At 32.8% G+C, this 19,297-nt stretch overlaps 2 protein-coding genes across 3 annotated transcripts in view; both read right to left on the minus strand.

Moving 5' to 3' along the window:
* The window catches only part of LOC143921341 (uncharacterized), a 658,293-nt gene that overhangs the window by 628,842 nt on the left and 10,154 nt on the right, over nucleotides 1-19,297 (minus strand). The window lies entirely within an intron of this gene.
* The window catches only part of kkv (hyaluronan synthase-like protein kkv), a 55,457-nt gene that overhangs the window by 33,757 nt on the left and 2,403 nt on the right, over nucleotides 1-19,297 (minus strand). Inside the window, exon 1 of one of the 2 annotated variants that reach the window (XM_077444906.1) lies at nucleotides 3,419-3,593. The exons of the other annotated variant lie outside the window; for it this stretch is intronic. The gene's annotated coding sequence lies outside the window, so the exon portion shown is untranslated. Of the gene's footprint in view, nucleotides 1-3,418; nucleotides 3,594-19,297 lie in introns of those variants that run through there. 2 annotated transcript variants of the gene reach the window in all.

Consider the following 19,297-nt stretch of genomic DNA (forward strand, 5'->3'; position numbering starts at 1 on the left):
ACAGGCTTTTCCTCACGTATTCTGCGTGCGCACATTAATACGGGAGGAAAAGCCTGTTCCTCTTGTTCCTGTTGTATCCTGCTCGCGCAAATTAAGTGAGTATGTACGTGAGTATGTACCGTTTACCATGCACCCTTATTTTTATCTTTCGACTTAAGATCTTTCAATTTTCGATCTTTGCCTTCCGATATTTGCGTTTTCTGTAATTTCACATTCTGTCTCGTCACGGAGACCGTATCTCTACATATATATAAATATTCGAATGGAGTCATGGATATGAATACCATTTTTTTTATTTGATTTTTTTCTATAATTTGTACATATATTAGGGATCCCAAATATTCAAATATATTCGAATATCGAATAGTAGCTTTAAAATATTTATTTGTAGTTTTAAGAAGTTCAAGATATTATTAAAATTTTAAGAGAATCATTATCCGTAACATCAAACATAACTAAATGTGCTGTAGATTGAAAATAAAAAAAATAAGTCCCTATAAAAAGTATTCGAACCCTAATTCAAGTGAAATATATTTTTACTGACGTTTCAGTGAAATCGTAACCTGTTACATGTTCAGGGTTAGTTTTATTCATTTAAGATTAGATTGTTAGGGTTGGTATTATTTAAGGGTTAGGATAGGTTAGGCAAAGTAAGGGTTAGGATAGGTTAGGCAAAGTAAGGGTTAACCATATTCATTTAAGATTGGTTTGCTAGACTAAAATTTATAGAGTTAAACGTTGTAAATTCATTGTTTGACACATTTTCACTGCTTGAATTGGTGAACATATATTTTCACTTGAAATATGCTTTCACTGTATATAAAAACGGACGTGATGTGTGTATGTGGCGAACGCGTGGAGTTTTGACCAATTAGAGGAACGTATCGCGATCGTGTCAAGGACACGCGGGGAAGTGGGGTATCGGGGAAGGGGTGGGGGGTGGAGCGTCTGATATGTGCGACGTCAGGCCGAGCGACGGTAGCGTACACACATACACACATCCACGAACACACACACACACACACACACATTCATTCATCATTTCGACCGGGTGAACTGGTTGGATCGGTGAGTGTGTAATGCGCGTGCTCAACTTTTTACAATAAACAACTTTTTAATAATTAATAATTACCTTACATTATACATATTTATATATATAACATATGACTTTATTTTAATTCGTGTATATTAAATTCCTTTCTGAAACCACCCGTTGATATCAACAGGAACAACACCAGTATTAAATAAAATTTGACACCAATTAATGAAATTTTAATACATTTAACAAAATCTTGGAAATAAATTATTGGATTAAATATTATTATAAAATTGTTTCCTTACAAAATATGCCGACTTCTTAGAAAATTATTATTAACTTCACTCTGTCATTTCAGTGACAAAAATGTTGATCTGATTTTGAACCACTCTTTACTCTTTAGGTCGCTTTGATATCTTTCCGACATACGGGGGTTAGCTAACATTCAAGGAAGCTAATGTCTCCAACATGAAGCTAGAGGAGTTTAATCATTAACTAACGTTAAAATTTACATCGGAATCTTGTGTCAGATCAGAGCGATGACAGCTCGCTTTCCATACGCCTCTTTCTACCACTCCTTTGCAAATCAATTAAACAGTGGTAAAAACTACTTTTTTCACTCTTGTTTGCTCTCATCTCAAAAATACTTAATATGACAAGCTTTTATATGTAATTTGAGAAATTACATATAAGTATGTTTATATTTATAGCTCTTAGATTCATACATTCAAACTTTTTACAAAGTCTTCAAACTATTCGTTGATAATCTAAACATACTTTGAGCAGACTTTAGACATTAATAATCTTCTGGTTGTGAATTATATTGTACTAAAATTGAAAACCAAAATATTTTCCAGCATAATACAGGTTTATGCACGTTCAAGTATGAAGATAACTAAACATAAGCGTTTATAGACATCAATTGACCCACACATGTTCTAATTTTTACTATGAATCATTGCCTTATCAACAGTTATAAATCATATTATAACGGTCGAAACTGTAGATACATAATAAAGTTTATAATTCCGCAATCAAAAATACATTGTGTGCAGAATAAAAAGTGATCGCACATTTTCATTTTTGCAATTGGATAAACAAAACTAATGCTACTTTTGTTTTAGAAAGTTCAATTCTCTTCGTGCATAACGTATTAAAATAATCGATGTATTCTATTCGTATGCTACCTATATCTAGGTTCATATACATACATATATTACCTTAAAAAAAATTATTGTGCATGAAAGAAACCGAGAAGTACCAACCAAAAACAATTCGAACGAAATCTGCTACATAAAGATTAAAATACCGTATCTCTACAAGTGGAAAATAGCCAAACTAATAGACTCTTTTTAAAAACCGCTCCAATAAAGACATATAAAAATTTGATTGTAATTTTTATCTACTTATCATACTCATCATCGCTATTTAATGTTATCTTAGAACCAACACACACACACACACACACACAAATCATACAAATGATTCATTAGCTAAATGACAATGTCACACATTAAAAATTCCTATAAGGTCGATAAAACGATTATTTAATATAATTTTCCACATTAGGCAATTAAACGCAATACGCTAACGTTTTTCCCATTACTGTATACAGTTTTTCATTTGATATATGCCCTATGACAAACAAAAAAAAAATCATATAGATATATTTTCAATATTATATAAAATTATTTCTAATTGAAATGACGTTAACACAAAATTTTTATATAAAAAAGACAAATCTGGTGTTTTTATTTCCGCACAGAATAACAAGCTTGATCATATGTACATATATATGCACATACATGACCGAATCATAGACTATTTAGTCCATTTTTAAACACTCCCAATATCCAAATACGGAAACACACGATGGAGAGTATCAGATTTGGATTACGATGATAAAACTTTGATAATTTCAACTCGCATACATACATATGTATATGTTTCAATCTACATACATACAAATATGTTTTAAATTATGCACGATATACGTACATATGTATACGAGGTAGAGAGAGACGGATAGGGTTATATCTATCAGAACTATTAGAACTATTATCTTCGAGTTATATCTATCAAAACCATTAGAAAAATACCTATATATGTATATTGGTTGTTATTTTTTAAAATAATTGAATAAAAAGGAATAAAATGTATAACAGGTACGATTTCACATGGACACAAAGAATGCGCGGATCATTAAATAGCATTAAATAAATATTATATATGTAGAATAATATAAAACATCAATATCAAGTAATCCTGACCCTGGAACTGTACCCCAGCTTCCCCCCCCCGCTCTCGTTAGCCCTGAATATACATACATACATACATATGTACATTCTTGAATACTAGCAAAAAGTTCAAATATGATCTTACCTGCGGTTTGTTAGAATATATCACTTTAATAATCTTCTTTATTTAATAATAAAATTATAAATATACATTACCACACTAATATTTCGAAACTGCACTATATGTTTTAGTAATATCGTTTAGTTATTGAGAACAACGAAACAACCGGTCCTGCGGCCGTCTCGATCAAATAAATAATGATGCAAGATAATAATTTAATATTTCTATAGAGCTCTATATCTCAGGAAATATACCAACGATTGATAAACCGTATATTTAGATAATTCTCGATTATCTCGCTATACCTAGGTGCGTCACAATACAAGAAAGATAAACTTATTCAGAAATGAAAATTGAATCATATTATAGATCAAAAACTTCATAATTGATGTATAATGTATGTTTTTATATAACACACAGTACATTTTAAAAAGCATAAGTTGAGTTTATAAAATGTGTGTAAAGTTGAGATGTAATAAATCAAATAATAATGAATTATCTTGACAAAATTTATTATATTAATATAAAATGTAAACAGACAAAATTTATGGTGACACATGTAGATATAACACTTAACGAGTTGAGAGTTTCAAAAGAAGAAGAAAAATTAATTCGGTCCAGTGCAAATAACCTTTAGGCTCAGAATGTCAAATCGAGTCAAACCAGTGATGGTTTTATTTTTATTTTGACGTCAAACTACCAGGCCCGGTTCTAGGAGGCAGCGCCCAAGGCCTAGGGGCGGCATGGCCAATGGGCACCATGAGACGCCCTCACTTTCTTTTAATTATAATATTAAAAAAAGAGCTTTGTCTTGAATTTATAAAAAAATTTACATTAAATTAAATTTGTCTACTTGAAGTAACAATACCGACTGTAAAATATTATGATTTACGAAGAATGCAGGAAGTTGACTGCCAAATATCAACTACTTACGAATAAAACATGTCAAACAATAAAGTTTCGTTGATACAAATGGTTGCTTGGAATTGAATTTTAATAAAACATTGCTAAAACGTGACCTACAACTAAATATTTAGTATGAATTTAACGAAGATTCTTCTTCAACATTCAATGAAAATTCTTTTTCAATACATGTTGGAGTAGAACTTTTATAAAACACCTTTTTGTTTAAAAAAAAATGAGGGGTAGCGGAAAACCAAACTGGCCGGGGAGCACCATATACCCTCGGACTAGGCATGTGCACACTAAAAAATTATATATCTACTAATGGTGATACCCGGCTTTGCTCGGTAAATGGAAATGAAATGAAAACCATGAAAAAAATCTGCACTCGTTTTTTTACTAAATTTATTTGAATCGAAAAAAATTAATATTATTTAACGACCAATCAATCACAAATGTCTTTGATCAATCCAGCCAATCAGAAACGACTTTTACGACAGCCAATCAGAAACGACTTCTACGACAGCCAATCAGAAACGACTTTGACGAAAGCCAATCAGAAACGACTTCTACGACAGCCAATCAGAAACGACTTTGACGAAAGCCAATCAGAAACGAATTATAGATGTCGTTTCAGTTTTATATACATATAAGAAGATAAAAAGTGCAATTAAGAAAATAAAAATATAGTTTTTTTTTTTTATCAAAATGGCCTAAGGACATCACAACCCTCGTACCGGCCCTGAAAACTACTATATACATAATTCGTAATCTTTCGCATAGAAAGTATACGTATATCGTTAAATAAAACAAAAAAAAGAATGTTTTAACTATATAAATATAATAATTGGTTAACCTAGTGACTTGCAGTCAATCCACAGCATTGCGTCAAAATTATGCTTAAAATACACAAAGTTTTAATGATTTTAATAAACGAAACTATTGCTAATTCCAATATTGCTAAAAAAAAACAATGAATTATTTTTAAGCAACGTTTGTTTTTTACTTTATTTTCGTTAATGCAAGTATTTCTGTTCTATTTTTAAACCACTTCAGCCCCGGTTTTTTTTTTAAATAAATAGGTGCATTGTACGATCACTATTGAATAACATCGATCGATGGTCAACATATGCAAGTCGACGTTCTACCACATTTTTGTGGCACGATAGACTTACGGTCCAGTGAAAGTGGGTCAATCAAGACGGTGCCAATAGTTGCGCACCAAGCTGGTAAATATCAATATGGTACAGTTTTGAATAAACACCATAATGAATAAATATTGTTCTTAATTTAACAATTCGACACGGCGCACTCGAACTATGCAATTATAATAGCCGGCTAGTTGGTATTAAATTATGTACGTATATGTATAATATAACGAGGGTTCACATTAGAGGCAAGGCTAGCCAGTTTTCAAAAGAGTAATACAAGTTTTGACAAAAACACAGTCCATCCTGTTATTTATCGTTCGGGTGGATGTGAATAATTGGATGGATGGAGTGGTCGACGGGTCAATTTAAAGCTAAAAATATACGTTTTTTTTAGTAAATCGCTAGCCTAGATAATTTTTTATGTATTAATCGTTACAAAGTTGGTCTATGTATATTTTCGTCGAAGAAATTGATATCAATTAGATTCAAAATTATGTATGTTTATTTACTCTAAGCTTCAAGTGGTGTTTTATTAGATTGAATATGTTTTAAAAATTAAATTTGGAGAGTTTACACAAATTAAACGAAATAAAGTTATATTTTTCTACAATTCTACATATGTGTGTATGTAATGTAATTAATTTTAAAAGCATTCCTATACGACAAAAAATCTAAATATATTTTTTCATATAATATATCTGAATTTAAATAAGGTATAATAAAATTTACCATGGACAAACGTACATTTTTTTTGTGTATAAAAAAGTTTATGCATTATCCAATACATAGATACATATTTTATATTGGATAATGGATTTGAAACCTTTGTAGTATCATGACAAATCCGCTGATATATAATCAGTTCGACTTAGAGTGAAGCATAAAAAATTTAAACCCAAAAGATACAAATACACTCGATCTTATTTACAGATAGCAGTTTTTAAATTGCACAACATTAACAAATTAACTTTTCTGGAATCAAAACGACTCAATTTCTCAAAATTTATCTTCAATAGCAACCATATATTTGCCAAATAAATAATCATTTCAATAAATTTACACCTTATTTACACTCAATCGCTACTGTATAGCTATGTATTTCACAATTCGACGAATATCTTTATTACACTGAGCAAAAAAACCAAACCGGTGCGGAGTCATCAATCGTTACTAAGTTCAATACACTGAATTCAAATACGACAATGATTTTTATCCATTACATTTTGTTTATGAGATATGAGCATTTAAAAAATGCTTTTAAAAAAAAGTTTTTACAGTTTTAGTCCATAAATCAAAAACTAGTATATATTACTGTGCCAAAAGTGAGCATTAGAATTAACAGTCAGATGTTTTTTCAATTGATTGAAATTTTTATTGTTTGGAAATATGTATAATTAATTATTTAACTAATTTTAAAAGTCAAAAATATACATTTTGTTACACATTTTTTTTCTTGATAGGATGAGCTTATTTCGCAAATTTTTTCACCACGTTTATAAGGATTGGAATTTCAATATTTTTTTATTTAAAAGTACTTATGTATTTACGCGGTTAATGATTTTGTGGATAGAACCCTTATAAACGTGGGAAAGTGAAAAATTGGCGAAACAAGCTCATAATATCACGGAAAAAATCAGTTAAAAAAAAGTATATTTTTGGCTTTTAAAATACGCTAGATAATTATTTATAAATATTTTATAACATTGAAAAATCACAATCAGTGGTAAAAATATCTGCCTATTGATTCCAATACTCACTTTTGGCACAGCAATACTAGATTTTGAGTTGAAGACGGCAAAATCATAAAAACTGTAAAAATGGCTCATCTTTTAAAAACGCACAGATCTTATTAACAAGAAGAAACCAACAAAAATCATTGTAATATTCGAGTTCAGTAGGTCAAACTTAGTAAGGATTGCTTAGCTTCCGCTCCGGTAAGTAAAATACATGATTTTTTTGTTGCTCAGTGTTAGTGGTCTCGTGGAATTATATTTTCATATTATAATAATATAAGAAGCATTTTCAAAATGAAAATTGTACATAATATGATTTAACACCTAAAGTAAAATTTGTACACAATATTTATTAAGATACAATGGACACGGCGAAGTCTGCATAAACAATAGGCTCATCGCGAACGCCCATGGCTCGAGCCATTGTTACTCCAGAAGAATGGATCCATCAAGATTCCCTTTTTCTCTAAATGCATAATATAATAGCACAATTTTGTCGGTTTCACTGAATGAGCACTAGGTCAGTAAGTTGATATGCTGGCAAGACGATCACGATCTTCCATCTCGCACGCACCAACAGCTAGAACCAACGTGTAAGAGCGAGACGCGAAACGGTTGTGTCGCAATTTCCCCCAAACGATTTCTATATGCCTACTACTACTGTCCAATTTAGAAACGTCTTCACCTCGATATGGCCATGTCTATTCAATTCATAAACTAAACATAAACTAAATCACTCTACTTCAATATACATACATACATAAACATTTCGAAAAGAAAATTTTACACAGAACATCATGTTCAACTTTTACTGGTAGTCATATTTGCCTAGTTTTACACAAAAATATTATGCAAAATACAGTCGAAATGCTTAAATACACAAACTTGCAGTAGTCTCACGGTGTATTTACAAAATTGAAATAAATTTCCCAATGTATATATTGACGTATAGTTGTGTACGCCTATTCATGAGATGCCTCTAAAATCGCCATAAATCCGAAAGTATCTCTCACACAGCAACAATACTTATACCGTTGAATAGAGAAGAAACTCAACTTTATTTTAGCAATAATTATATAGCTTAGTGACACACAGTCAGTCGGCAGTATTGCATCAAAGTTATGCAAAAAATGTATGAAATTTTGTGTGTGGCCGTAATAAATGAAAATATCATCAATATCAAAAGTCCAACTAAAATTTATCAAATCCTTACACTACCGTTTTCCTATCTATGCTCATACTACTGCTCCCGATATTTTAAAACTCCTATCCTTTAACAATCTTTCTATCAAGCGACGACTCACTGACATTCCTTTTTAAACTCCTAAATGGTTTCCTTGATTGTCCCGATTTACTGAGTATGTAAGGTTGGTTTTAGGATCCCAGTTAGGTATACTAGACACGTTGCACTCTTTTAACTTGATCCTTTCAAAACCAATTCCCTAAAATATTCCTATCTACAGCGTGTTTATCGGGGAGATGAATGACGTTGATCCATTCGGTATTTATTTCCTTGCATCAATTCAGGACTGCCATCGGGAGAGTTTTGATTGATTGATCCATTTCTATTTCTATTATATAATCTTTATCCAATATTATATCACTTCATGTTTAGTTATGCACTGTACTATTTAGTTTTTATTCTTTAGTTTGTCTCTATGTAAAATTTTATGTAATTTGTAAAAATCTATAATTGGGCTCAGATGTTATTTTGTTATATTTATTCTTTATATAGATTAGATTTTATGCATTTTTACTAGCCTCTTCTACACTTCACTTCGCAATCGATTCAGTATATTTTCCTACAGTCTTCCGATCGTTTTGATACTTTGGCATTTTCTACATCTGTTGTCTGTTAATTTTTCAATAAATAAATAAATTCTACTGATGTTCATAAATAAATACCATAAAATGGCGAAATACATGAATCTTCATGCAATTCGCACCTCTCGTGTTTTGATTTCGTCTCTAGAGGGTACATAATGTAAACACTTAGTATATAGATACATAAATATAATGTATGTAGCTATCGGGGATTTTTATTCTTAAAATAAGCTAGATATAAATTTGTGATTGAGCTATAAGTGTTTGTATTATCGTGTTTGTTATATCGACCCACATGTTCGATTAAGAAAGTTAACATATCTCGCACGTTCTCGTTTTACGGTTCAATAACGAGTTCAAGTGCGCTAAATACCTATTATGATCACGATTTTTCTGCACTTTTCGAAATCTTTAATTGCTGCTGGCTACCGATTGATCCAATAATCTTAAAAAAAAACATTGGCATATATTACATCTGGACCGAATTATAATAAAAACCGAACGATGTAAAACGTGATCCATTAGCATCGATGGAATTTTCACGATATTCCCGTGTGATACGAATTTGACGCCTTGAATACAATATAATGCATACGCACTGCTATCTTAAAAAGTGATCATTGAAAATGTTGAAATATTGCAATGATATTATTATGCATCTTATCAGCGGATCCTGCTATCAAAATTCTTTGTAGATAACCGAGTACTTCCACTTAATTGAATTTATATTAGATAAGCAATTCAATGTGATGTCATTGAAAAATAATAGATTTATACATATTTCTACGCTTACTTACTTTTGTACTTTGAAATTAAAATAAAAATTTTCTCAGAACCTAACCGTATGTTAAAGATTTTCATTCAAACAAACCATTCCAATACTAAGAAGCTACCTGTGTTAAATGCAGTATTGCATAATATTAAACTACCAAATACCAAAAGTCAAAGACGTGCACGTCTAGTAGTATAATATTATGGTAAGTCACGTATTTAACGTGCTCAGTTTTCAAAGTGTGTTAAGCAAGACTTTCTTCGTTGAATTTCTGCATTTTAGATTTATAACGATATTAATATTAAACATGGATGCGTTATAATAACACAAACAATCAGAATACAATTGTAACAGTCAATTAATTCAATGTTTTTAATGAATAAAAAATGTGCCATATTATTTATGAGTGAAACATCACGTCACAATTGTGTTACGCAAACGCTCATACATAATAATACTATTGTACTAATTAATTGTTATCATGCGAATTTTTTCTCTTCATAAATATTCCAAGACGTTGTTCTTTCAAATTAAATCATTTTAATTTTGAACCAAACTACCGAAAATACTATACACGTACAATTCTAATAAACGTGCAAAAACGAATCGTCGCGCTTTTTATTTTTTGGCATATAATTATTAAGTCGTCGCGTCGACTTAATAATTATATGCCATTATATTAAGCACGTAATAGAAGGCATTAAAAGAGTAATTTAGACGCAGAATTATTCAGTTTATTTTTAAACATTAAATGTCGAGATGATTTAATATAACAATAACGGAGATGATAATGGAATGCGGCGATACATGAATCTTTTCACGAGGAATTTTCCCGGAAATGACACAGGGTTAAATTTTAAATACATACGTGAATTAAAATACAGTTATTTCCATATTTGTCAGCAGACAAGTCTGCAAATACATATCAAATTTTTCCTATTGATTTATTTGTCATATTTTATATTATCAGTCGTCGTTGTTCAATGACGAACAATTGATAGGCCAAACGCCAAAGATTTTATTCACAATACACTACAATTGGTCGGAAACATATAATATATATGAAAATACTATATTTCAAGGACTCAAAATATTATTAAACAATAGACCAAACGTTTAAGCTTCATGACAGTCGATTGAAAGTTTTTTTTAAGACACTAGTTCAATTACAAATATTTGACGAAAGAATAATTTATTTATCTGTACCAGGAAGGCCTAACAGGTAACCCCAATGCGCCTTCCCGGCCAGAAACATTGCACATTTGATATGAGTATTATATAAAGTAAATACATATCAATTAACACCCACAGTAAGACATCTACATACGATCAAATTTGTAAATTTGCATTAAACATTTTTAAACAATTCAACGAAATTCAGTAAATACATATCAATTAACATTCACAGATAAATTAATGGTCAGATTTGCAAATTTTCAGCATTTTATACAATTCAGCGAAATTCGATATTCCTGAAAACTCGAGATTTGCGAGAAAATGGGTAGGGTTGCCAATTTGTAGGAACCGTTTCAATGAAAATCAGATAAATTGGTAAACTCTGATATAAAACGGTCAATCTGAAGTCACAAATCCAAGGTCTGGCCAGCAAAAGCCAGTGAGATTTGAACCCATAACCACTCTGTTTAAAGCATTATATGCTAACCACTAGTATATTCTTTGTATAGTGAAATTTACACACAAAACCACTTGTGAACTTGCTTTGCAACTTAAGTTCATCTTCATCTTCAATTTTAAGCATTGCCTTATCGTATTTGCATACCAACCAAACTTGCATCGCATTTACTTTGAGGGAAAATTGAGGGATTTATCTCTCAGCAAATCTTTGGTAGAGTCTGTCGTAGCTGTCGGTCTGCCTATCTGTCTCACTACAACGAATTTCGTAGCAAGATATTAACCAGCATACTTGTCTACCGAAAACTTTTAAATTCTTTGCCAGAAGCATAGCTCGGTCTTTAAGTTTCTGCTTGACACCGAGAGGCGCCGGGTTCGATCCCATGAGCTGACCTCGATTGGAAAATAATTTTTCTGAGTACATCTGTAGTGCTGCTGGTCAGACTTGGATATTGTGACTCCAGGTCGATCGTTTCCTATCAGAGTTTGTCAATTTTCTCTGAGTTCATTGTTGAAACGGTTCCCGTTTAAAAATTAGCTATAAATCCTTCCTACCTACTATGTCACCACTATTTGAAGTATGATTAATGTACAGTAAAATTTATGTACAATTCATAATTTCAACGACTTTTAATAAAAAAAAAATGCTGCATTGTAATTGTAATTAGCCAGTAAGGCGCATTGGGCACACATGTAAGGCCTTCCTGGTATATATGTAAAGAAATAAATAAATAATGGGCAGCTTATGATAAATGCAACACTCCACAAATTTAATTTGTCCACATAAGGATATACTAAAAATATTTTAAATTAATTAAATGAATATTTAAATATAAAATAAAACTAATTTGATTTAATAAAAAAAATGTCAATTCGCTCGAGTCGAGTGCAATGAACCCATAGTCAGGACAAAGGACATTGCACGCTCTCTTAACTTTATCCACGACAAAACGAGCTCGCATCGTGGCGTACGAAAGTGAGGTAAGATTAGCCGTTAAGGCTTTCACGGTTGGCTGTTCATCTCTTCTAAGCAACCGTGACCTAATCTCGAATGGGAATCGAAGTGTTAATCATAACAAAGGCATCTATGCATTTACCCGCCGTAAATGCACAGGGGCAAAAAAAAAAACGCATAGCACGCAATGACAATGATTGGTTCGTGTCAAACTAAAGGTTACATATTAATTTACGACAATATCGCCGGATAATTCGTTTAAAAAAAGTGCCTTGAGTGAAATACCTATATAATTATTTTAACTAAAGCATATCCAATGAGGCACGATGTTCAACCCTGAAATGTCGCTGCACAATACAAAGATATCTTTATATTGCCACTTTTAAATATTTATTCATTTATTCAGTTGCAATGCCATAATAAGGCATCAAATTTCAAGTGATGGCTGGAGCTCAACTCTTGTCTCTTCAACGTCGTGTCGTCATAAACCAACTGGTAACGTGGTTACCAACGAACACATTTCCTCGACAACACAATGGGGCTTCAAACTTTCGCGTCGGCAAAATCGTAATTACGAATATTATTAAGATGTTTTTTCCCGTTTTTTTTTCACAGTAAGCTTTCCGGACATGCATACAACAAATCCTGAAAGTTCCATCGTAATCAGTCGAGTGGTTTAGGAGCCTATATGAGACAGACAGACATTCAATTTTATATACATATATTACATTTTATGTCAAAATGTTCAAAGGGATTGATATTCCCTCCAGAGGTTCTATAGGTAAATTTTAGAACTCGTCTTAAGATCATAGCCAGCAGCATGGTTCGGTGGTTGGGCTTTTGCCTAGCATCGAAAGGTCGCTGGGTTCGATCCCATGGGTTGACCTCGATTGAAAGGAATAAATTCCGAGGAATTAATACGAGACAGACAGACAAACGTATAGACATTCAATTTTATATTGCATGTATTCATATGTATGTATGTACGTGCATTCAAACTTTTAGGAGTTCATTTTTAAATAGATCAGTTAAGCATATTGTTTTGTCACGGTAATCAATATGCTTAACTGCTCAAGCGTAGAGCGCACGCTATACTAGAAACTGTTTTTTATGTATGTAGTATTGACAACAAGTCTACAATTTACTTTCCCACAACACAGAGGAAGAGTTTTAACATTTTTTCAGCTGAAGAAAACAAGCAAAGCGGTGAAATAAATCGGTGAAATCGTCATTTGTGCAACGGCGGCGGGTCTACGAATCGAATCGGCGCAAACTATGTATACCAATGGTTACCACACTTTGCAGTCACTTTCTCGTTTCAAGGTTGGCTCTGTGTTGGCCACTGGTCGGCTGCTTGGTTTTAAAAGACCATCGTCGTACCATCGGAAGAGCAGTGAGTCACTGAACCTGCGGTTGCCACCTAAAAACCAGATCCGCAACAGTGACTGTGAATTTTTGTATTTATTGTGGCAATAATCGCTCGAGAGCCGACCCTCTACCGAACACTGGTCTCGGATAATTAATCATCCAGGAAGTTATATTTAGCACAACACATAACCATTTAACTCGGTCTTTACATATAATCCCTTCCTTTGAACATATCCACTTATATGAAGACAGCGGGAATAGTATAACTAAAGAAATACCCGTCATAAAAGTGTTTGTCATGGTGAAGCACCTACACTTCAATCCAAGAAAATCACCATCAAAATAAAATTAATACCTATGTACTACATACCATCTATAGATCCAAAGAATGAAATGAAAACCCAATCTAAATAAAAATCATATATATGTATACTATCGATATTCTGTCTGTGTGTGTGTATGTATCTACGATAACGCTCGCCGTACTATAATACTCGTTTCGATTCAACATACATATGTATGTACGTCACAGCTAAAACGCTGCCAATAGAATGTACGAATATAATAACGAAAGAAAAAAATTTCTATATATATATATATACTGTTTGCTACCAATGTTTCCTCTGGGCAAGTCTCTGAGCATTTAGCGCCACCATTGAAAATTTATGTAATTAATTCATTCATTTTTCTATTTGTGTTTTATATTGTTTACTAGTGGTTTTACCTGGCTTCACTCGGTATTTGTAATGTAAACAGCTTAAACATGGCTAACCTAATAGTTCTAATAACATTAATTTGATTTTATATATTAAATTTATTTGAATCGAAAAAAAATAATATTCAACGATATCGATATCGATAGAAACTTTGATTTGTTTTCGATTCTCCCAACCAAACCTTACATACATACATACATAGTTACATACAAAGTCTCTTTCGATATTATATATTGTTTATATGTATGTAGGTACATATATAGGTATTTTTATCATTTTTTTTCATATTAAACAATTAAATATAGGACATAGGGCCCTATGCTCTATATGTACATATATATTCCGTATTCGACCGCGTGTGGATCAAACACGGGACCGACATATTTCTTTTAATTTTTTTTAATTTAATAACTTAATATGCCAACACCCATGCAATGATATTTCATCGGGTACAACACTAGTAAATAATACTTTCACATATCAATGTTATTAAAAAGGTTATTCTTAATCGATTGTCACTTCCTGGTTAGCCATTTATCAATAATCACAAAACCGAGTGAAAGTTTCATGGTAAAAATTATTGTATAATATACTTTTATATATCTATATATAATTTTAAAGTTCACGCTTCATTTCCATAATTCCGGGTAATTAATACGATTCGACACAATACAATATTATTTTGTGTGAGTAAATATGATAATTTTTGCATTACAATCGATGATTCAGCAATACTTTAGGTTTGCTGATCTTTCCAACTGTTTTCTTAAAAAAAATTGCAAACATTAACCCAGATCGTACACGAAAACGAATATGCAGTTAGCATACAATACTTATTGTAAGATTAAGATAGGCGCTGAAATGAAAAGTTTTTATTAAAAAAGGCAGACGTCAAACATTTCCTGTCACTTTTGGTTGCAAAACACCGTAACGAGATATTAGACATGACAATTTTGAATTGTGCTCTGTTGCTTTCACACAGAATCATGCGATTCTAGGCGATATAAGGAGAAGAAATCTATCGTCCAAGTCACTCGGATGTGCATCAATATTCATGAGTCGCGTAAGAGACATGCGTGGAAATGTACAGTTTTCACGAGACAAGGGAAAGTGTCGATAGGAAACTGAACCGTGTGTGTTCGTGTGTGAATATGTATGTATTTATTTGTTATTTTTTTGGACCATTGTTCATCTTTCGCCGTGAGAATCGTTATGAGATGTGCAATGATGTTTTCGAAACGCGTTCCCATAATGCGATATTTGCAATGTGCAATTGGAAATGCATGCGAGGCATGCACGCATTGACGTACATGGTATATATTGATGATATGTCAAGGACTCTTTGTCATAAACGATACTTTTTAATATCAATCAATCTCATGTGTAGTAATACCGTATTTAGAAAAAGATTCCGAGTATTCTGTTGTATTATAGTAATTAAAATTGCAACTTTAGATTGAGTCATTCACAATGTGGGAACTATCCAAGTGCGTATTTATGTATTGCATTCATACTGAAAATCATTAAGGAGCGAAATCCTTAATATTTCCAATTTAAGCGAGTGGTGGATTTACTTCACTAAGGGCTCGAGGCGTTACAAATTTCTGGGGGAGGGCTATGCCCTATATAAGGATGTATTTATATATATACATATACAGGCCCGGGTTCCAAAACAACCCCCCATCACAATTTCACATTTTCTAACTGAAACAGATATACTTTTTATACTGTATCATATATCGTGCATAAAATGTGATATAGCTCCCCTTTGTCATAAAATTTAGAATAAACAACTTTTTATTAGCACATATGTTCAACTTTGTATTGTATTAACAAACAGAAAAAAATCAATAATTTTCAATCGTCGTTAAAATATTTCTGTCGGTTTCCGAATGAAGACGAAAGCCGTGCTTAGTGCATTGTCGGAAATGCGTACGTGCGCGCATAAACGCCCGTATTGATTTTTATTATCGTCAAGAATATTTTGAGAAAACGATAAATGTAAAACATTATTTGCACACCAAGTCAGGAGCCGCTGAGAGGTTTCTGGGTTCAAACCCTGAGTTGATCTCGATTGAAGAATTTATTCAAAAGTATTTCTGTAGTACTGCTGGCCAGACATGGATATTTCTGACTCCAAATTGATCTTGTTCTATCAGACTTTGTCAATTTATCTGATTTCATTGTTGAAACGGTTCCTCATTAAAATTTGACAAAACCATCATATGTCATCACTATTTGAATATGATTTCAAATTTATAATATATAAATGTTTAATATCATATGTGTCGCTCAGGGGCAACCTGTAATGAATCATGGGTAGTTAAAATAATAAAAATAGGTTAAGACGAGGATACTGTTCCTGCCATAAGTTCTGGCCAATAAATGCAAATGTGGGGCTTTTGAGAAATGTGATAAATTTAGTAAAATATCGAACGCTTTTTTCCTTCGGAAAATGATTGATAAACAATTAATGGTAAATTTTCTACATCCCTTACACCAAAATAAGTATACATCAGTGTTTTGCAATGCAAAAAAGAAGGCCACCCTGTATATGTACATCATGTATGTACATAATGTATTCAAAGCAACACGTCCTTGATTGTTGTGAATTAGAAAGAACATACATAACATAAAAAAAAAACACTCACAGAATGCATTATAATGCAATTTGAATCATTTAGTTATTAATAAACTGTGCTTAATTCGCATTCACTTTTACTTTTCGATTTATCAACTTGAACACTTTAAAATTATTTAATTAGTGTAAAATCAAACGTAATGGCACATTCACACTGAATGCTTTATTTATGCATTTATCATGTTACTTATGTGCACTATATTATTAATAATAAAAAAAGAAAGTATAATTTTTACAAAAAGTGAAACTTGAATCTATCTATTTAATTCATACATATGCGAATATGTGTCTATTGAAAATTATTTTGAATAGTTTCCCGACCAACAGATGTTGTTCGAATCAGTTTTCCACAAAGGTTATTCACAAATTAATTTGAATACATATTATATAGCAGATACCCAGCGTTGCCTGAGTGTATAAAAATATGTTAAGGCCATTATTTAAGACAAAAAATTCATACATTAAAGTATCTACTTATATTTAACACATTAGAAGGATCATGATGAACGATGTTGCGCTTAATATGAGCTATAATAAATTATATTCCAAAAAAATCTTATTTTATTTTATTGATATTGGCTTTATATCAATTCATGTAATAAAAAAAATATAATTTCAATGTCTTTTAATAATGTGAAAAAATATGTATCTAGGATTATACTACACGTATGCCTACGTTTATGATAAAATCACAATAAAATGATTTATTTAATGAATTCTAATCAAATAGAGCATATCCATTTCCGCAATGAAAATTTATACATGAGAAATCGTCAGCAGTTTTCTTAGATCAGATAAAATAGATAAAATATCAAGCCAATACAAGTTTTGTTTTGTGCACTAGCTTTTATAATCGACCCACAAGAATTTATTACATAGAATAGATCGGCAATTTTATGATTCATCGATTCTGAACTTTAGTAAGGATTTATGCAAGGCTTTTACGGATGGGACCGTTCGATAATTTTCAAAATATGCTTTTGATTTTATTATATTACTAGCTGTATTACCCGGCTTCGCTCAGTGTTTATAATATAAACCGCTTAAACATGACTAAGCTAATTTAATTAAAAAAAAAAAAAAATTAAAAAAAAATTTAAAAATTAAAAAAAAAAATAAAAAAAAAATAAAAAAAAAAATAAAAAAAAAAAATTAAAAAAAAAATAAAAAAAAAATAAAAAAAAAATTAAAAAAAAATTTTTTAAAAAATCAAAAAAAAAAATCAAAATTTTTTTTGCCTTCTAGGGCTTCGCCCTCGGCGCCCCCCTGAGCCTTTGCCTTCTAGGGCTTCGCCCCTCCACGCCCCATGAGCAATTGCCGTTTAGGGCTTCGCCCCCCTTAGTTAATGCCTTTTAGGGCTTCGCCCCTCCGCACCCCCATGATTAAATGCCGTCTAGGGCTTCGCCCCCCTTAGTTAATGCCTTTTAGGGCTTCGCCCCCCGCGCCCCCAAGATTAATTGCCGTTTAGGGCTTCGCCCCCCTTAGTTAATGCCTTTTAGGGCTTCGCCCCTCCGCGCCCCCATGATTAAATGCCGTCTAAGGCTTCGCTCCCATGATCAGTTGCCTTTTAGGGCTTCGCCCCCCACGCCCCCAAGATTAATTGCCGTTTAGGGCTTCGCCCCCCTTAGTTAATGCCTTTTAGGGCTTCGCCCCTCCGCGCCCCCATGATTAAATGCCGTCTAAGGCTTCGCCCCCATGATCAGTTGCCTTTTAGGGCTTCGCCCCCCGCGCCCCCAAGATTAATTGCCGTTTAGGGCTTCGCCCCCCTTAGTTAATGCCTTTTAGGGCTTCGCCCCTCCGCGCCCCCATGATTAAATGCCGTCTAAGGCTTCGCTCCCATGATCAGTTGCCTTTTAGGGCTTCGCCCCCCACGCCCCCAAGATTAATTGCCGTTTAGGGCTTCGCCCCCCTTAGTTAATGCCTTTTAGGGCTTCGCCCCTCCGCGCCCCCATGATTAAATGCCGTCTAAGGCTTCGCCCCCATGATCAGTTGCCTTTTAGGGCTTCGCCCCCCGCGCCCCCAAGATTAATTGCCGTTTAGGGCTTCGCCCCCCTTAGTTAATGCCTTTTAGGGCTTCGCCCCTCCGCGCCCCCATGATTAAATGCCGTCTAAGGCTTCGCCCCCATGATCAGTTGCCTTTTAGGGCTTCGCCCCTCCGCGCCCCCATGATTAATTGCCGTCTAGGGCTTCGCCCCCCTTAGTTAATGC

The sequence above is a fragment of the Arctopsyche grandis genome, chromosome 13 (assembly GCF_051622035.1).
Source record: "Arctopsyche grandis isolate Sample6627 chromosome 13, ASM5162203v2, whole genome shotgun sequence".
Taxonomy (NCBI): Eukaryota; Metazoa; Arthropoda; class Insecta; order Trichoptera; family Hydropsychidae; genus Arctopsyche; species Arctopsyche grandis.